At 36.8% G+C, this 22,221-nt stretch overlaps 1 protein-coding gene across 2 annotated transcripts in view; it reads left to right on the forward strand.

Annotated features, from left to right (window-relative positions):
• The window catches only part of LOC121382734 (leucine zipper putative tumor suppressor 2 homolog), a 118,214-nt gene that overhangs the window by 23,295 nt on the left and 72,698 nt on the right, over window positions 1-22,221 (forward strand). The window contains exon 1 of one of the 2 annotated variants that reach the window (XM_041512291.1): window positions 7,371-7,510. The exons of the other annotated variant lie outside the window; for it this stretch is intronic. The gene's annotated coding sequence lies outside the window, so the exon portion shown is untranslated. Of the gene's footprint in view, window positions 1-7,370; window positions 7,511-22,221 lie in introns of those variants that run through there. 2 annotated transcript variants of the gene reach the window in all.

Below are 22,221 nucleotides of genomic sequence, written 5' to 3' on the forward strand. Positions count from 1 at the left end.
CTGATCCATTGTTTTACATTAGTCCATTATCATTTACTGATCCATTGTTGGACCGTAGTCCATTATCATTTACTGATCCATTGTTGGACAGTAGTCCATTATCATTTACTGATCCATTGTTGGACAGTAGTCCATTATCATTTACTGATCCATTATTGTACACTAGTCCATTATCATTTACTGATCCATTATTGGACCGTAGTCCATTATCATTTACTGATCCATTGTTGGACAGTAGTCCATTATCATTTACTAATCCATTGTTGGACCGTAGTCCATTATCATTTACTGATCCATTGTTTTACATTAGTCCATTATCATTTACTGATCCATTATTGGACCGTAGTCCATTATCATTTACTGATCCATTGTTGGACAGTAGTCCATTATCATTTACTGATCCATTGTTGGACAGTAGTCCATTATCATTTACTGATCCATTGTTGGACAGTAGTCCATTATCATTTACTGATCCATTATTGGACCGTAGTCCATTATCATTTACTGATCCATTGTTGGACAGTAGTCCATTATCATTTGCTAATCCATTGTTGGACAGTAGTCCATTATCATTTACTGATCCATTGTTTTACATTAGTCCATTATCATTTACTGATCCATTATTGGACCGTAGTCCATTATCATTTACTGATCCATTGTTGGACAGTAGTCCATTATCATTTACTAATCCATTGTTTTACATTAGTCCATTATCATTTACTGATCCATTGTTTTACATTAGTCCATTATCATTTACTGATCCATTGTTTTACATTAGTCCATTATCATTTACTGATCCATTGTTGGACCGTAGTCCATTATCATTTACTGATCCATTGTTGGACAGTAGTCCATTATCATTTACTGATCCATTGTTGGACAGTAGTCCATTATCATTTACTGATCCATTATTGTACACTAGTCCATTATCATTTACTGATCCATTATTGGACCGTAGTCCATTATCATTTACTGATCCATTGTTGGACAGTAGTCCATTATCATTTACTAATCCATTGTTTTACATTAGTCCATTATCATTTACTGATCCATTGTTTTACATTAGTCCATTATCATTTACTGATCCATTGTTTTACATTAGTCCATTATCATTTACTGATCCATTATTGGACCGTAGTCCATTATCATTTACTGATCCATTGTTGGACAGTAGTCCATTATCATTTACTGATCCATTGTTGGACAGTAGTCCATTATCATTTACTGATCCATTGTTGGACTAGTCCATTATCATTTACTGATCCATTGTTGGACCGTAGTCCATTATCATTTACTGATCCATTGTTGGACAGTAGTCCATTATCATTTACTGATCCATTGTTTTACATTAGTCCATTATCATTTACTGATCCATTGTTTTACATTAGTCCATTATCATTTACTGATCCATTGTTTTACATTAGTCCATTATCATTTACTGATCCATTATTTTACATTAGTCCATTATCATTTACTGATCCATTGTTTTACATTAGTCCATTATCATTTACTGATCCATTGTTTTACATTAGTCCATTATCATTTACTGATCCATTATTGGACCGTAGTCCATTATCATTTACTGATCCATTGTTGGACAGTAGTCCATTATCATTTACTGATCCATTGTTGGACAGTAGTCCATTATCATTTACTGATCCATTATTGGACCGTAGTCCATTATCATTTACTGATCCATTGTTGGATAGTAGTCCATTATCATTTACTGATCCATTGTTTTACATTAGTCATCTATCATTTGGTAATCCATTATTGTAAACTAGTCCATTATCATTTGCTAATAGACTTCTTTCTCATTCCACTGCGCATGTGCCCATTGCGGAGTTACTCGAGGACGCAAACCGCGAGATTTCGCGAGATCTCGCCAAAATAGACCTATCTGCAAATTGGGGGGCAAAAGCAATGGGAGGCCACGACCACTGTTCAATTATTAACTGTTCCAATCGCATATGTCCAGGAAATTCGTTATCCTTCCATTGATATCCAGCCAATGGATATCAGAAACGTTTGTGGGTAATCGTTTCACGTAGAAAACGATTTTAATGTTACTCTAAGTACGAGGGTTTGTTCGGCACATTTTGTAGGAGGGAAGCCTGTGAACGCATAAGAGACCAAAACCTTACCGGTTCTGTACAGGACGTTCCTACATTTGGGGGGCTTCGCCGATTCACACAGTTTACGGATGATTTATTTTGTTCATACCCCGATGAACGTAAAAGAAATAACAGACACTCCTTAAATAATAATAATAATAATAATAATAATAATAATAATATATAAATATATATATATATATAGAGTGATGACGGCTCTGTACAGGACGTTCCTACGTCCATCTAGTATTTTATATACTTAGATATGGTGGAAAACATATTAACAGTAAAGAAAATAAATATATTTTGTATAATACTCAATGCGTTCATGTTGACACTGTATAAAAACGTGTGTATGGGTAAACAGAACGGCACCTACCTTCAACACCCCCCCCCCCCTCCAAATCCCCCTGTTTTAAATTCCCACTTTATGGATATACATGTAACAGCATAAAATCTCTTTTTTTTTTTTTTACTTTTCCCAATTAGATAGACACTAAGAAAAATGCAACAAAACACCTTCTGATATATATATATATATATATATATATATATATATATATATATATATATATAGTCAAACCTGTCCTAGCGGCCACCTGTTCTCAGCAGTCACCTGAATTAAGCGGCCACTTTTCCCCTCCCAAACGATTTATAATGTAAATGCACCTGTAATAAGCGGTCACCTGTCTAACGCGGCCAGCGGCCACTTAAATCGGATCCCAAATCGCTAAAATACCTGCATTAAGCGGCCACAGTAAAGTTTTACTCTCATATAAAAGGGATATTTTAACAACAGCGATAAGGTGCAGCAAATAACCGATCTTCACACCTTCAGGAATACTAGTACCCATTCATTCCCGACATCTCCACTGTGTATCAGTTAAGGAAGTATGAATCTGACATGCATCTAATTGCCTCTGGGCAGGCTACGCTTGACATTTGTAGATTCACTTACTATGACAATACATCACATGTATATGTGTGTGTGTGTGTGTGTGTGTGTGTATATGTATATATATATATATATATATATATATATACTCTCTCTCTCTCTCTATCTATCTCTCTCTCTCTCTCTCTCTCTCTCTCTCTCTCTCTCTCTCTCAAATATTTATATATATATATATATATATATATATATATATATATATATATATATATCTCTCTCTCTCTCTCTCTCTCTCTCTCTCTCTCTCTCTCTCTCTCTCTCTCTCTCTCTCTCTCTCTCTCTCTCTCTCTCTCTCTCTCTCTCTCTCTTCTCTCTCTCTCATATATTTATATATATATATATATATATATATATATATATATATATATATCGATGCCATAACCTATCGATGCCATAACCTATGGAATCTGTCAAATGTTTTGTTTATACTTTTTATGAGATAGTCTTTTAATCTGGCGTTATCAAAACCCTCGGGTACGAGTCGCAGAGACTTTGTCCAAGTTGTTACACTGCTTTTTAATTTGAACCATTCCGCTGTAAATTTCAGCGGACCGTTTTCTACAGCCATTATACCATCTAATTTGAAATATGTACATGTTAGTTGCCAAAGTTTAAAGTCTCCTACGAAGCTACTCAAGTCACCTATAGCAACATGTCTGTCACGCCCCCCAATTTGTAAATAGACTAGTTTCAGTCTATTTTGTCAAGGGACGTTACTCTTCGCGTGCATGCGTAATACGAATGCGAAATATCTCTATCCATTGTTGGACCATAGCCCATTATCATTTACTGATCTATTATTGGACAGTAGTCCATTATCATTTACTGATCCATTGTTTTACATTAGTCCATTATCATTTACTGATCCATTGTTGGACAGTAGTCCATTATCATTTACTGATCCATTGTTGGACAGTAGTCCATTATCATTTACTGATCCATTGTTGGACAGTAGTCCATTATCATTTACTGATCCATTGTTGTACACTAGTCCATTATCATTTACTAATCCATTGTTTTACATTAGTCATCTATCATTTGGTAATCCATTATTGTACACTAGTTCATTATCATTTACTAATCCATTGTTAGACTGTAGTCCATTATCATTTACTGATCCATTGTTGGACAGTAGTCCATTATCATTTACTGATCCATTGTTGGACAGTACTCCATTATCATTTGCTAATCCATTATTGATTAATTTGTTCCCCCTAATATACACGTATATAACATTTTTGGATGTTACAGATATTGTAATTATACTTGTCATTTTGTTGTTTAAATACTGTAAATCATAACATATTAGCAATGTTAAACTTTAGCGAAATCCAAGTCTGTTAAAATATTGAAGGGTATCAATAGACAAACAAGTGTTTTAGAATGCAGTAAATTGTGACGGTTTTGGGTTTATTGTCCAGTGTTGCAGTCTACCATGTGTCAGACACCTGCATGCACATTATCTGCTGGTTAAACAATGTGATGTGCTGTTGTTAAACTTCTTTTCCTTCCCTTTTGTCTTTAATTGTTAATATTTCTGGCCAGAATGTCTCTCAGTCGGGTATTGCTGGCCTGGGATGCTGGGTGAGATCAGACATCCTCAGTAGAATTGTTAATACATTTTATTATTCCACCCCTCTGACTGGTATATCAAAGGTCATGCTATGTGCATTCCTGTCTGTGGGAAAGTGCATACAACAGATCCCCAGCTGCTAAGCCTATGCCTGTGCAACAGCAGGTTTCAGTCATGACTGTCTAAACTAAATGTCAAAATAACGACATGTTAGTATAGATATCAGAATTAGGGCATTCCCCCCCACCCACCCCACCCCACCCCACCCCCACCCCGAATAATAAAGATAATGCATTGATCCTCTCAATTAAAAATCAACTAAATATATAACTGGTCCATTGAACCACCTTGGTGGATCCATTCAACTGCTTGGGGTTTTTTTCATTCCAACCAGGCATCAAAACTGGCCAAATGTTGGTATATGTGCCTTTCTTGTCTGGAAAAGTGCATATAAAAGATACCTTGGTGCATCAGAAAAAATGTAGCAGGTTTCCTCTGATGACTACGTGTCAGAATTACCAAATATTTGACATTCAATAGCCAATGATTAATTAATCAGTGTGCTCTAGTGGTGTCATTAAACAAAACAAACAAAATATTATTGTGTTTATAATAATATACTAAAAAACATAAAGGGACAGTAGATATTTTTAGCATTTTTCTTTAAATGTGGTAAACAAAAATGCAGCTTCATCAATGCTGTAAAGTGTAGCATGTTCTTAAAATTAATTATTTAAACAACAATTTAGAACAAACAAAATGACAAGTATCATTTAAAACAAACACCCATGTAACAAATCCCTACCAAATATTAATTTTTCAGTGGTTTTCATAAATGCACACAAAAAACAACTCCACCAAGTGCAAGATTTTTGTATGGTTTACAGGTCAAATTTTACTATAAAAATATTTAGAAGTCACCTGTGATCAAAACTTGCTGAAATAATTTAACTTTAGCAAAGATCTACCAAAAGGTCTACTGGCCTTCGATTAATTTTGTTGAGTATATCGTACATTTCTTAAAGTGATATCACACCACTAAAAAAACTGACATTTATACTTTTGTATGAATCTTGATAATACTGGACTTTCCGCAATGCTTACAACTGGGAAGGAATTCCCAAAGAAGCCTGGCACAGACACATGATCGGTTACCAATGTGACCTTACGCATAATAAATGCATATCTTAAGGCAATGACTAGTTATTTGATATATCCTGTAATCTATCACAAAACAGGGTGTGGGGAATCACCTTTACTCGTAATAGTTTTCATTGCTCATGTATGAGCATCCTGTACCGGCCTCGGTGGTGTTGTGGTTAAGTCATCAGACGTAAAGCTGGTAGGTACAGAGTTCACAGCCTGGTACTGGCTCTCATCCAGAGCGAGTTTTAACGACTCAGTGGGTAGGTGTACAACCACTACACTCTCTTCTGTCTCACTAACAACTAACCCATTGTCCTGGACAGACAGCCCAGATAGGTGAGGTGTGTGCCCAGGACAGTGTGCTTGAACCATAATTGGATATAAGCACAAAAATAAGTAAGAGAAAAAAAGATCATTCTGTGGTAATGCTTGCTGCTAATCGAAAAGAGTATTGCGTGGTGGCAGCAGGTTTCCTCTCTTATTATCAGTGTGGTCATTAAAGTCACATTCCCGAGTTTGCTGCATTGTAAGATGTTTTCGACTACTAAAATAGTTCTACAATTAAACTTACATATTAATTTTTTTTATTTATTTAGAACATCAGTGTCTGTATATTTAATGTGTTTCTGGTCGTTTTAATATTTGTAAAAAGCCCAAGATGGATTTTGTCTTCAAATAATTTCTTACATACAAAAAAATATATTTTAGGAAATAAAATGAAATTTAACCTAGTACAAATATTAGAATGATCAGAAACACGTTTAATATACAGCCACTAATATATTATGCAGAATAATATATTTGATATGTAATTACAATCGTTATAAAGTCTCTGTTAGTTGATAACATCTTTAAAATTGCAGAAACTCAGGACTGTCCCTTTAAGAAGTACACAAGTGAGGAGAGAGGAAATCACTGCTGCTACTTTCTTCAGTTAGCAGTAAGGTATCTTTTATATGCACCATCCTACAGACAGGACAGTACATACCATAGCTTTTGTTACACCAGTGTGAAGCACTGGCTGGAAGAAGATTTTTTATTCAAAAGTCGTTTTTTACATGTATTTTGTATGTATTGGACAAACAAAAAACTATTTTAACATTTATTTTACGACCTTGTTAATTGAGTGCTCTGCAAATTAGTTTATTACATAAAAAAGAAGTTTACATGTTCAGTTGCACTCAGTTTGTCTTAGTGTTTCATGTATGTGTTTAAATTGTGCTGCTATTTATTTTTTAGCTGCAGTTAAATATTAACAAAACAAGAACGGCGTAAAACATGCAATTAATGATCGTAGAGTACACAATTAGTGATCATCTTGAACTTACAATTTCTCTTCATATGTGGAATTTGTTTAACAATGTTACCGTCATATACCGTGACGAGTTTCTTGTATTTTCGTAATGTAATAAAGCTTTTAGGAATTTGCCATAAACCCGTGATTACTTTTATCAGTTTAGTTTATCCTTACCCCTTTCTGTTGAAATAGACTCGTCCAAGTCATAAGTCTTTGGCCTTGGATTGGCTAGAGTGGTTCCTATTAAGCTACAAGAGGTTATGTGGGTCATAGCCATTGTGTGGGAAGGCAAACTTCCAAGGATGTTACAGTTGAAAGCAGGACATTACTTTTCAGTTTGAAGATTGTTGGATTATACTCAAAGTTTTTCTTACTCAAAGTTCTCTTGTTGTGGTGTTAAGAAGGTCTACATGTTCACATCACTCTGGGTAAGTCCTGTCAGAAAAGTGTTTTTTAACAGACAGTAGTTATAGCCATGTTTGAAGTTTATTAGTTCCAGCCAGACACTTGGTAAAAACTGACCTGCAGACACTGGCTGATAAATTGGCTTTCTCAGTTTCTGGGAACCATCACATTCCCAGCTTTTCATTAAATGTCAATACTATCTAAATGAGTGGTAATTGTTAAGTATACAGTGTCCGACACAGACCATGACTAAATAACAAAGAAATCTACAAATAACATGTTATTAAATCACCATTTTTCTTGAGACCTAGTTATATATTTTCATATTTATATGAGAAAATGTGAGAACCATTTTGGGTCACAGCTGAGACATGTCAGTTTGATCTTTGACATACAGGCATTGTTTCATAGGGAATGGAATCGGGGTGGTGTGTGTGTTGGGGGTGGGGGGGGGGTGGGGGGGGTTGCAAAACAACAATTATGTAAGATCAGTGGTTGTAACTTTAACTTTTGTTGTCAGTTTTGTGGTATTTTCATTATGAAAATAGTTGAAATATTTTCTTGAATATCATTTACTAGAAAAGAATAAGATCAATGGATGCAACTTTAAATTTTGTTGTCAGTTTTGTTGTCTTTTCATTATGAAAATAGATGAAATATTTTTTCTTGAATATCAGTTACTGTACTTTTTGCAGCCTCATGTGTCTGTTACTGAATTTAATAATTGTTATACTGAAAAGTAGATACATGCACAATGTAGGAAGTTATGTTAATGTATGAAGGCATACACACTGTATTTTTATCTTTATTTATGTAGAGAAGGACCCCCAAAAGTACATTTCTGTCCTGGAGTGGAGTGGGTGAATGGACTGTGCCCCCACCCCCACCCCTAGTTCCAATGAGCCTGGCTTAAAGAGTGCGTGCGTGCGTAATGTTTTAACATGCTCACCTACCACAGAGGTTTCGAGCATGTCCGCCCCAGGGTTCGACCTCTGGGAGGCCAGGGCCCAACCCAGGGCAGAACTTGAAGAGTAGTATTCTATAGCGTACATGAATGTAAGACTTCTATAGCTTATCTTGAAAAACTTGAGTTAAGTGCTGACACATGCTTCTCATTCTTATTTGTTGGGTGGGGCAGGATTTAGGTCAGTCTGTAGGGCGTTAAATTGCCTGAGGTGTTTGGGGTGCAGGATGAAACCTCCTCAGTAAACCCATGTGCACCCTAACATTGCTGGGGTGGGGGGTAGGGGGCAAGCACGGGGGCTATGCATGCCCCTCAGTTATACCACTTTTTTTTCAGTCATCTTTTATATTTATCTGTTGCCCTTTAACAGATTCATAATGTGAGTCCCTGCCCCCACTGTGGGTGTGGGTAATTTTTGGCATGCTTCCATCAGAGAACTGTTCAAGCGTGCCTGTCTTGGACACAACCTCTGACTTCACCAGAGAGTTTTGTCCATGACAGGGAGGTGCCCCCACTGTAAAAACTCCTGACTATATACCAATGGACCCATTGGGTTTTTCCCATTCCAACCTGAATGCACCACAGTTGTCATATCCACCCTCCCAATGTTTTGACGTGCCCTAGCTCCCCAAACTACATGTATTTTTTTTTATATTTGCCATCGAATTGAATTTGACAAATTCACTTTGACAGTAGATGTATTTCACTACCCGAAATCTGGTGTTTAATGGATGAATATATGACTCATTTTATTTCTTTGTAATCTATAATGTAATTATTTTGGTCATCTGGGCATTTCCATGAAAGATAGATAAATTAATCTGTAGATTCATAACAATGAAAAATTAATATATTTAATCTATTTTATTTACCGGGGTATTATTATTATTTTAAAAGACATACATTAGCATTCATTGTTATGACCGAGGCAGTGTTTAGTAGTTCTGCACAGTTAAGAGTAAGATTGACTGCCCACTAGGCATTTGTCAAGTTTACTGTCAGTTATAAATCTAGAAATGGGGCGCTATCGGATAGTCAGAAGATTAATAAATCAATGTGGTCTAGTGGTGTCGTTAAACAAAACAAACTTTTAACTGTCAGATAATTGGTTATACCAGTTATTAGCATAAATTTGATGGGCACCAGGGCTATGCGACTGAGCAGATTTGACTGTACATGTACATTTGTACATATAAATATATTAGTGAACTTCAGAATACTGAATGTTTCCTTTTCTAAAGTTGCACCCCATCTATAAAGTGGTGAATCCAGTGTACCTGTCATGCTGTGGTATCTGTATTCCGTCTGGAGTTAGGCCATTCTTCAGATGTGTCAGGTCATGTGGGTCAGCTCCACTGTAGTCAGCTGTATGCTGTTCAAAACTCCGGTCACAAATCAGTGTTTATAGAACACCTGTCGGGAGGTGTACACGCTACACACTAGAAGATGTGGACAGCTGAACTTGTCATTCACTAGGTTTTGTGACTCTCACAACACAGACTCTTGATCACTTGAAGAAAGAAGAACTTTGTTTTGTGACTCTCACAACACAGACTCTTGATCACTTGAAGAAAGAAGAACTTTGTTTTGTGACTCTCACAACACAGACTCTTGATCACTTGAAGAAAGAAGAACTTTGTTTTGTGACTCTCACAACACAGACTCTTGGTCACTTGAAGAAAGAAGAACTTTGTTTTGTGACTCTCACAACACAGACTCTTGATCACTTGAAGAAAGAAGAACTTTGTTTTGTGACTCTCACAACACACTCTTGATCACTTGAAGAAAGAAGAACTTTGTTTTGTGATTCTCACAACACAGACTCTTGATCACTTGAAGAAAGAAGAACTTTGTTTTGTGACTCTCACAACACAGACTCTTGATCACTTGAAGAAAGAAGAACTTTGTTTTGTGACTCTCACAACACAGACTCTTGGTCACTTGAAGAAAGAAGAACTTTGTTTTGTGACTCTCACAACACAGACTCTTGAAGAAAGAAGAAGTTTGTTTTGTGACTCTCACTTGAAGAAAGAAGAAGTTTGTTTTGTGACTCTCACAACACAGACACTTGATCACTTGAAGAAAGAAGAAGTTTGTTTTGTGACTCTCACAACACAGACACTTGATCACTTGAAGAAAGAAGAAGTTTGTTTTGTGACTCTCACAACACAGACACTTGAAGAAAGAAGAACTTTGTTTTGTGACTCTCACAACACAGACACTTGATCACTTGAAGAAAGAAGAACTTTGTTTTGTGACTCTCACAACACAGACACTTGATCACTTGAAGAAAGAAGAACTTTGTTTTGTGACTCTCACAACACAGACACTTGATCACTTGAAGAAAGAAGAAGTTTGTTTTGTGACTCTCACAACACAGACACTTGATCACTTGAAGAAAGAAGAAGTTTGTTTTGTGACTCTCACAACACAGACACTTGATCACTTGAAGAAAGAAGAACTTTGTTTTGTGACTCTCACAACACAGACTCTTGATCACTTGAAGAAAGAAGAACTTTGTTTTGTGACTCTCACAACACAGACTCTTGATCACTTGAAGAAAGAAGAACTTTGTTTTGTGACTCTCACAACACAGACACTTGATCACTTGAAGAAAGAAGAACTTTGTTTTGTGACTCTCACAACACAGACTTTGATCACTTGAAGAAAGAAGAACTTTGTTTTGTGACTCTCACAACACAGACACTTGATCACTTGAAGAAAGAAGAAGTTTGTTTTGTGACTCTCACAACACAGACACTTGATCACTTGAAGAAAGAAGAAGTTTGTTTTGTGACTCTCACAACACAGACTCTTGATCACTTGAAGAAAGAAGAAGTTTGTTTTGTGACTCTCACAACACAGACTCTTGATCACTTGAAGAAAGAAGAAGTTTGTTTTGTGACTCTCACAACACAGACTCTTGATCACTTGAAGAAAGAAGAAGTTTGTTTTGTGACTCTCACAACACAGACACTTGATCACTTGAAGAAAGAAGAACTTTGTTTTGTGACTCTCACAACACAGACTCTTGATCACTTGAAGAAAGAAGAACTTTGTTTTGTGACTCTCACAACACAGACTCTTGATCACTTGAAGAAAGAAGAACTTTGTTTTGTGACTCTCACAACACAGACTCTTGATCACTTGAAGAAAGAAGAAGTTTGTTTTGTGACTCTCACAACACAGACTCTTGATCACTTGAAGAAAGAAGAAGTTTGTTTTGTGACTCTCACAACACAGACTCTTGATCACTTGAAGAAAGAAGAAGTTTGTTTTGTGACTCTCACAACACAGACTTTGTTTTGTGACTTGATCACTTGAAGAAAGAAGAAGTTTGTTTTGTGACTCTCACAACACAGACTCTTGATCACTTGAAGAAAGAAGAAGTTTGTTTTGTGACTCTCACAACACAGACTCTTGATCACTTGAAGAAAGAAGAAGTTTGTTTTGTGACTCTCACAACACAGACTCTTGATCACTTGAAGAAAGAAGAACTTTGTTTTGTGACTCTCACAACACAGACTCTTGGTCACTTGAAGAAAGAAGAAGTTTGTTTTGTGACTCTCACAACACAGACTCTTGGTCACTTGAAGAAAGAAGAAGTTTGTTTTGTGACTCTCACAACACAGACACTTGGTCACTTGAAGAAAGAAGAAGTTTGTTTTGTGACTCTCACAACACAGACACTTGATCACTTGAAGAAAGAAGAAGTTTGTTTTGTGACTCTCACAACACAGACTCTTGATCACTTGAAGAAAGAAGAAGTTTGTTTTGTGACTCTCACAACACAGACACTTGATCACTTGAAGAAAGAAGAAGTTTGTTTTGTGACTCTCACAACACAGACACTTGATCACTTGAAGAAAGAAGAAGTTTGTTTTGTGACTCTCACAACACAGACACTTGGTCACTTGAAGAAAGAAGAACTTTGTTTTGTGACTCTCACAACACAGACTCTTGTCACTTGAAGAAAGAAGAACTTTGTTTTGTGACTCTCACAACACAGACACTTGGTCACTTGAAGAAAGAAGAAGTTTGTTTTGTGACTCTCACAACACAGACACTTGGTCACTTGAAGAAAGAAGAAGTTTGTTTTGTGACTCTCACAACACAGACACTTGGTCACTTGAAGAAAGAAGAACTTTGTTTTGTGACTCTCACAACACAGACACTTGGTCACTTGAAGAAAGAAGAACTTTGTTTTGTGACTCTCACAACACAGACTCTTGATCACTTGAAGAAAGAAGAAGTTTGTTTTGTGACTCTCACAACACAGACACTTGATCACTTGAAGAAAGAAGAAGTTTGTTTTGTGACTCTCACAACACAGACACTTGATCACTTGAAGAAAGAAGAAGTTTGTTTTGTGACTCTCACAACACAGACACTTGATCACTTGAAGAAAGAAGAACTTTGTTTTGTGACTCTCACAACACAGACACTTGATCACTTGAAGAAAGAAGAACTTTGTTTTGTTTAACGACACCACTTGACCACATTGATTAATTATCGCCTATTGGACATTTGGTAATTTTTGACATTATAGCCTTAGAGAGGAAACCCACTACATTTTTCCACTAGTAGCAAGGGATCTTTTATAAGCACCATCCCACAAACATCCTTTAGTATACCAGTTGTGGTGCACTGGCTAGAGCGAGATATAAACCAATGAGCCCACCAGCGGGGATCGATCCTAAACTGACTACACATCAAGCAAGCACTTTACCACGGGGCTACATCCTCCCCGTAACGAGGAAAGATGTACCTGAACTAATTTTGAAATGTTTATGTGATGTTGATTTTTATTCAAAATGTTAATATACATATATGTACATACCAGTGATGTTTATATTTTTGCACATCTCTTCACGCACACTGTGTTTTAATTTAACTTTTAAATTTCTATACTGAAGATGATCATCAATTCATTAATATATTTACCTTTGACATCCAATGGCCGGCATATAAAAAGATGCCTTGCCCCTAATTGGAAAATGTTTCCCATTGCATGGCTGAAGCAGGCTTTCTCTATCATTATCTGTGTGGTCCTTAACCATATGTCCCATGCCATATAACCATAATAAAAATGTGTTGAGTGCATCATTAAATAAAACATTCTTTCCTTCCTTCCCAATAGCCAATATCTATTCTATGTCCTCTGGTGTCATTTAAACATTTATTCATTGATCCTTTATGATAAAGGTACATCTTCTGTTATTACTATTACTGTACTGTCAGCCAGAAATAACTAATGTTTTAGGTACAGTGGGATATACGATTGATCATCCTTGGTGAACTCAATTGTTTTCATGTCTCAACCAGTGCCCCATGATAGTTAGTACATGTATGAAAGACAGTGATGTATGAACTGTTCTATGGAATTTTTTTGTTTTGTTTTTTAAATGATACCACTAGAGCAAATTGTTTTATTAATCATCGGCTGTTAGATGTCAAACATTTGGTAATTTTGACATATAATCTCAGACACATACACAGACAGAGAGGAAACCCGCTAAATGTTTTATTAGTAGCAAGGGATCTTTTTTATGCACCATCCCACAGACAAAATCGCATATATAACACAGCCTTTGATGTACCAGTCATGGTGCACTGGCTGGAACAAGAAATAGCCCAATAGGCACACCGACAGGAATCGATCCCAAACTGACCGTGCATCAAGTGAGTGCTTTACCACTGGGCTACATCCTGCCCTCCTGACATCTATGGCAAAGTGCATGTAAAGAACAAAATTCCAAAGGGGTTTGTTTATTTTCATAATAACTACATGTTGTGCATTTTATGGCTAAGCCTAATATTAAAAATGTTAATGGCGAATAATTGTCTTCATTTATACCCTAACCTCACCCCAACCGATGACATATATAAATGAACTTCGTCAGTCTGTGTGTTATTTTGACATGCCTCGTGTAAGCATAACCGTGAGAAAGAGCTGTGGAGATATCACGACCTGCAGCACACAGTGTAATCACTTTGTACGCTCCTTGTTGTTTGTCACTGGTTAGATAATAATCCTCCAGGTACGGGGCGGGACATAGCCCAGTGGTAAAGCACTCGCTGGATGCAAGATCAATCAATCCCCGTTGGTGGGCCCATTGGGCTATTTCTCATCCCAGACAGTTCACCTTGACTGGTATATCAAAGGCCGTGGAATGTGCCATCCTGTCTGGGATGGTGCATATAAATTATAAAATCCATTGTGCCCACGACAGGTGTGCGATATAACAGCTTGTTCTGAATGTGCATGTAAAACCCTATGACCTGACCTGACCTAATGAAAAAATGTAGCGGGTTTCCTCTCTAAAACTGTATGTCAAAATTACCAAATGTTTGACATCCAATAGCTGATGATTAGTAAATCAGTGTGCTCTAGTGGTGTCATTAAACAAAACAAACTTTAACTTTAATCTCCAGGTACAGGCAGGTGTGCTAACCACTGAACTACAAGCTGCCGCCCATTAACTACTAAGTGCAGTCAGATATAAATGCTGATTAATGTCTGATATGGGATATATCTAATATCTACTGTATACTTATTAATATTTATTTATAATAATTGTCACATATGCCTCGAGGTACATATAGTTTTGTGGCAATCCTCATAAAGTGGGCATATTTAAACTGCCAGAACGGTAAATGACTGAGAGTTACGTGTTTGAAGTGTGATAAAATTAATACCGGAAATACTCGTTTAGTTCAAGTACCTCCAGGCTTGAGTGCATCTACACATGAATTGCATAAATTATTTTTATTGCTACGAGTACTGTGTTCATGAATATACATCATACATACATGTAGCAAGCATGCTTGTAGGTGTAAAAGTATATACTGTACATGGTGTGTGTCTTTGTCTTTGTGTGTGTGTGTGTGTGTGTGTGTGAGAGAGAGAGAGAGAGAGAGAGAGAGAGAGAGAGAGAGAGAGAGAGAGAGAGAGAGAGAGAGAGAGAGAGAGTGAGAGAGAGAGTGTGAGTGTGAGTGTGAGTGTGTGTGTGTGTGTGTGTGGAGTCTGTGTGTCTATATGTGTGTGTCCATGTATGTGTGTATATATGTGTCTCTGTGTTTATCTATCTTTGTCTGTGTGTATGTGTGTCTATGTGTGTGTGTGTGTGTGTGTCTATCTTTGTCTGTGTGTATGTGTGTCTATATGTGTATGTGTGTATATGTGTCTCTGTCTGTGTTTGTCTATCTTTGTCTGTGTGTATGTGTCTGTGTCTGTGTCTCTGTCTGTGTTTGTCTATCTTTGTCTTTGTGTCTGTGTCTGTGTCTGTGTCTCCGTCCGTGTTTGTCTATCTTTGTCTTTGTGTATGTGTCTGTGGGACGTAGCCCAGTGGTAAAGTGCTCGCCAAATGCATGGTTGGTATGAGACCAATACCTGTTGGTGGGGCCCATATTGGGCTATTTCTCGTTCCACAATGCACTGGTAATAGTATATCACAGGCCATGGTATGTGCTATCCTGACTTTTGGATGATGCATATAAAAGATCCTTGCTACTAATGAAAAAATGTCAGAATTACCAACTGTTTGACATCCAGTAACCATTAATAAATAAATAAATGTGCTCTTGTGGTGTTGTTAAACAAAACAAACTGTTCTGTGTGTTTGTGAGTGAGTGTGTTTGTGAGTGAGTGAGTGAGTTTGTGAGTGAGTGAGTGTGTTTGTGAGTGAGTGAGTGTGTATGTGTGAGTGTCTCCGTGTTTCGTAATGTACTTTTCTTAGTGTATAATTAGTGGAGGTGGAGATTATTACAAGTACACTATCTGATTTACTACCAGTACATAGAATTGAATATTAATTAAAAAAGCCCTAGCTATGTTTCAATAATTTTTAACGTGTGTAGATCTAATCCTATTTATGTGTCCTGTCTGTAGGGTAAAAGAAGTCTTGCTGCTTATCAAGCTAGTAACGTATGTGGTGGGAGGAGTTGATATTCCCCTGTCTGACTCTTGGTGATTAATAACCTCATGGACTGTGATTAAATTCATTATATTGCCAGTGTAGATAAAACTTGTCAAGATTTTAATCCTCGACACCAAGTGTACACAGGTATGAATGAAAGTGTAAACTGAATACAGAGTATTTATTAGGGGAATCCCCTAACAGAGCTTATCACTGCTGGCATGGTTATCCTGCTATACCGGTACACACCAGAAAGTCTGAAAGATTTTGATTTATTTTAATCTAATCTTTTGACCTGTATGACATACCTGTACTATATTTGCTGATGGCTTAACATGCTCCTTCTGGGTGCAAGATATGACCTCAGAAAAGTCTTCTTCATGAGTATTTGATTTAACACAATAGGCCAAATTTACAATGGCTGTTTTTTTTTAGATGCAGGTATTTAAGCATACTAAATGTATGAAGTTGCATGCAGGTAAGTTTAAAACAGTCTTTGTAAATTAAGCCAAATACTTTTGTTTGTGTTTTTATCAATACTTTTCTCTTTTTTATCATTGGCACCATTAGAACATATTGTTTAATTAATTAGTAAATTTCAGGCATTTGATAATTCTCACTCATACATGTTGTCTTCAGAGGAACTCCTACATGTTTCCTAAACAACTAGTAGGCTGCCAGGATTGGACTGAACTGCGGTTGGACATGGTGGGGGTGATGGGATGCCGGGAGTTAGGGCATTCTTTGGGGCTATAGGCCTAGGCGGTTCGGCCTTAGGTCTCCCCTACCTCCTGACCCTCACCTGGTCACACCAATGTTTAAAATATGATTGGCAGCCCCTTTTCCTCTTAACTTAACCTCCCATGGGCTTAATGAATATTGTTTAATAATTATTATTAATTTTAGACCAGCCCATCAAAATATGCGTTGAAATTATATTATATTAATAATTTATATAGGTTAGGAATGTTAATAAAAAAAATTAAGGGTGCCGTCAAAACTTATTAACCCCAATTTTCCCCTTTTTTTTATAATTTTGGCGTTAATATTAAAAATTTCTAAATTGACCCTATTTGTTAAGTTACTCCTGTCCCAAGTCAGACCCCTGATCCTATCGGAGGCCGGACTCGGCATAGGCGTGTTTGAAACCCTAGTGGTATATGGACACGTTAAACCAGTTATTTTAAAGCTAAGCTATATGTTTCCATTAGCAGCAAAATATTTTTTTATATATAGACAGGGCATCTAGTATCATGAGTTTTGATATACCAGTTGTGGAGCACTGGTTGAAATAGGAAAACAAACTAAAAGGATTGCTGAGTGTTTCAAGCTTAAGTCCCAAGTACCCCAGCCGAGAGCCATACCAACTGAGCTAAATCCTGCTCTGATCTTTATGGTGTATTTACACATCTATTTATAGTCATCATACATGTCTGTAGTTATTAATAACATGTCAAGATCAACTCATTACTCTAAGGTGTGTGCATGTCAGTGTAGTCGTGGCTTAATTAACCTACTATAATAAACAGAAAAGAAACACAGATCCCTAGTGTACATAATATTTACATAATTCTGTAATGACCATCAGGACTCACCCTGCACATTGCCATATTAGCTAATTGCTTATGTTTTACAAAGTGGCTACAAAATTTAACAGTTTGACTCATAAAATTTCTCCCAGTCTGGGAATAGCAGTCCTCTTTGATGTGGCAGTGCAAAAAGAATGTATTGCTCAGTAAAACCAGCCTCAGTGGTGCAGTGGTTAAGCCATTGGACTATAGGCTAGTAGGTACAGGGTTCATAGTGTGGTAAAATGAAAATGAAATTCCCAGTAAAGGATCTAACTAAATTGTTTCCTTTGTGATCCCTGGTAATGACAATTCTATTATAAAACAGAGTTCATTCAATTTGAGGTGGGTTTTGAGTTCCATGTTATTATACTATTAGTCTGAGCATTGACATTGTTTTGATTGGTGTCGTTTTATTCGTCGACATGTCATGTTCTGTAGCATCTGTCTCGGTCTCTGATTGGCTCGTCCTAATTAGGTAAATAGTGTGGCAGATTGAATTGAGAACAGCTAGAATCCTGCTGCCAGTGAATCAATGGTGTTCTGTGTCAACACAATAGCCAGGACCGTAGAGGGACATCATGCATGTAGCTCATTCATACATCTCTCGCCTGAGGTGTGATGGGTCATAGGATCAAGCACCGTTAATAGTCTCATGTTTTTTCCATTCCAACCAGTGCCTCATGACTGGTACATATCAAAGTCCATGATATGTATTCAATAATAGTTGCCCTGTCTATGGGAAAATGCATATAAAAGATTCCTTACTGCTTTATTTGTAGGAGTATAACCAGTCCTCGAAATTCATGTCATGTGATGGCAATTTAGTACCAGTATATAGATAGTAAGTAAATACCCAATAATGGTAAAAATGCTGCTGCAGATCAATTTTGAAAGAAACCTTTACAGCAGCATTGCTGATTGCTGTTGTGAATTTCAAGGGCTGAGGTTTCCTCTGTTTTTCTCTGTCAACCAAATGTCAAAATAAACAACATCTTATACAGCAACTGGTTGTTATTAAAATGTATCTTCCAGGACCATAGATAATATCTCAGTTGCCTTCTCTGTCTGTCCATTTAGATATAAATTAGAACAGTTAGAATTATTCTGTCTTGGATAGACGTCTGTGGCAGTCATAGGTTGTGTCCATGACAGGTGTGCTTGAACAGTTCTTTAAAGACTGTGTCAGATTATCATATTGCATATTCTTTGCAGAAGGGAACTGTCTTCAATATTGTTTATATAAAGTAGCCAGCAGTGGTGGACTTGTCATAATACTACCTGGACATTTTAATCGGTTTCATAGTGTCCAGACAAGTTTCTTGAATGTTGCATGTTCTGGAATATGGAAGTGCTGCTAGCAGTAGTGCTCATGTGTGAGGCAGCACTATCTCAGTATCTGCGGTGAGGTCTACCTGCATTCACAACACCTAACAGATCTATAGAGTTGGAGGAGAAATGCCACTCCATTCACTATATAAAATAGAACATGTGTATGGTCAAATGTATGAATCCAGTATTTTATCCCTGTGATGTACAACCATCTCTGAGCATGACATGGAGATCACTTTTACCAACCTAGCTGATTTCTTTCCCAGTCCATTAATGACCCACCACCATAACAGTCATGTCCATCAAGGTATAGGCATCATTGTATTGCTTAACAACCCTTTTCCACACACTGGCATGGTGATGAGTAAAGTCTAGGCATTAAAATTGCCTCGACTCAAATTTAACTTTGTCCACGGTTTAAAATATGTGATCTTTAGCAAATTTTTAGGGGTATAATTAATGTACTTCTACACTGCTTCTGCTCAACCACAATCAGTGAAATAGACTGGTGACCTTCTATAGCTAAACTCCTACAAATCTAAGTTTGTCCATTACATGGTTTGAAATATGTGATCCTTAGTTAATTTTTTTTAGGAGTATATTACTTCTACACTACATTCTGGTCTCAAAGACAGTGAAATACATGTAGGCTGGAAACCTATAACCAACTAGCCATCGGACATGGCAATATAGTAGTTATTTACTAGCCCAACATTGAATATCACTAGCCATGGGAGTGGGGCTACCATAATCTAGAAGCCCTGGCATATTATACATGTACTTTTGATGTGGATGTGTATATATATATATATATATATATATATATATATATATATATATATATATATATATATATATATATATATTCTCATGTATTCTTCATGCATGTACAATACCTGTCTCTGTGTATGCCATTAATATATTAAGTATTGAACATCAGCAAATTCAGTACATGTATGTATTGTGTACATACAACATTTTTACATGTACAATGCAGTGCTTGAAGCCAAATCGAATCTGATGATTATGTTTGTGATGCATCCGTGGAGGACTTTACGAAATATTCTAGACATGTCATTGTGTGCACTGGCTGTCAACCAAACATTACATAAAGCTCATCAATATTTCTATTCTCGTCACATCATTCTGTATTTTCTCTTCTCAAACAACTTCAATTTGACTGAAGAGTACTCTCAAACTGGGACGTCACCATGGTAAAGTTGTTGTGTGTTGCAAGTCGTGGTCCTCTCAGTGAAAAGCCAATGGTTACCAACATCTTGTGACATTGTTATCACCATGGTAAAGTTGTATCCCTGTTCACATCCTTAGCTAGGTTTCTAAATAGAAAGGATATACTCATGGGCAACTAATGTCTTAACTATGTTTTATGATGACAAACATGATGGTCACATCATATGTTACTAATATGGTTTTCAAAGTTTTGTTGAATTACTTATTTGTCATGTCATGTTAACAAATTCACATTTTCAACTTTATATTTATAGTGAAGTTGTAATATTTCTGTTGTTGTAGAATGGGGACTGTACTTTTGCATGATTGATTAAATAAGTTTGCAGGTAAATGGTTCTTGAATAAACAAACCTTAGTTTATAAATGTTTTGTTACTGTAATAAAGTGGGCAAGAAAAAGAATGAATCACTGTTTTGATGTCTAAAATACAGCAATTTCAACCTGCTGGACAAAATGTTTTTGTTATGGCCTCGGTAAACATCAGCCCTCACATTAAAAAACAATTTGTCTATTGGGTTGGAATTGCCGTATCTCATGCCTTATGACAGTGATAAATTCTATTAATCTATACTGATGGAAAGAAATAAGGGATCACACCAACACTAACAGGACAATGTGACTGCATCTACATGCAGTGGTCTGTTTTATGCCATGTACATGTATATATGTAAGTGGGTGGGATGTAGTCCAGTGGTCTGTTTTATGCCATGTACATGTATATATGTAAGTGGGTGGGATGTAGTCCAGTAGTCTGTTTTATGCCATGTACATGTATATATGTAAGTGGGTGGGATGTAGTCCAGTAGTCTGTTTTATGCCATGTACATGTATATATGTAAGTGGGTGGGATGTAGTGTATATGTAAGTGGGTGGGATGTACTCCAGTGGTCTGTTTTATGCCATGTACATGTATATATGTAAGTGGGTGGGATGTAGTCCAGTGGTCTGTTTTATGCCATGTACATGTATATATGTAAGTGGGTGGGATGTAGTCCAGTGGTCTGTTTTATGCCATGTACATGTATATATGTAAGTGGGTGGGATGTAGTGTATATGTAAGTGGGTGGGATGTAGTCCAGTGGTCTGTTTTATGCCATGTACATGTATATATGTAAGTGGGTGGGATGTAGTGTATATGTAAGTGGGTGGGATGTAGTCCAGTAGTCTGTTTTATGCCATGTACATGTATATATGTAAGTGGGTGGGATGTAGTCCAGTAGTCTGTTTTATGCCATGTACATGTATATATGTAAGTGGGTGGGATGTAGTGTATATGTAAGTGGGTGGGATGTACTCCAGTGGTCTGTTTTATGCCATGTACATGTATATATGTAAGTGGGTGGGATGTAGTGTATATGTAAGTGGGTGGGATGTAGTCCAGTAGTCTGTTTTATGCCATGTACATGTATATATGTAAGTGGGTGGGATGTAGTCCAGTAGTCTGTTTTATGCCATGTACATGTATATATGTAAGTGGGTGGGATGTAGTGTATATGTAAGTGGGTGGGATGTACTCCAGTGGTCTGTTTTATGCCATGTACATGTATATATGTAAGTGGGTGGGATGTAGTGTATATGTAAGTGGGTGGGATGTAGTCCAGTGGTCTGTTTTATGCCATGTACATGTATATATGTAAGTGGGTGGGATGTAGTGTATATGTAAGTGGGTGGGATGTAGTCCAGTGGTCTGTTTTATGCCA

Source organism: Gigantopelta aegis, chromosome 10 (assembly GCF_016097555.1).
Source record: "Gigantopelta aegis isolate Gae_Host chromosome 10, Gae_host_genome, whole genome shotgun sequence".
NCBI classification, from domain to species: domain Eukaryota; kingdom Metazoa; phylum Mollusca; class Gastropoda; order Neomphalida; family Peltospiridae; genus Gigantopelta; species Gigantopelta aegis.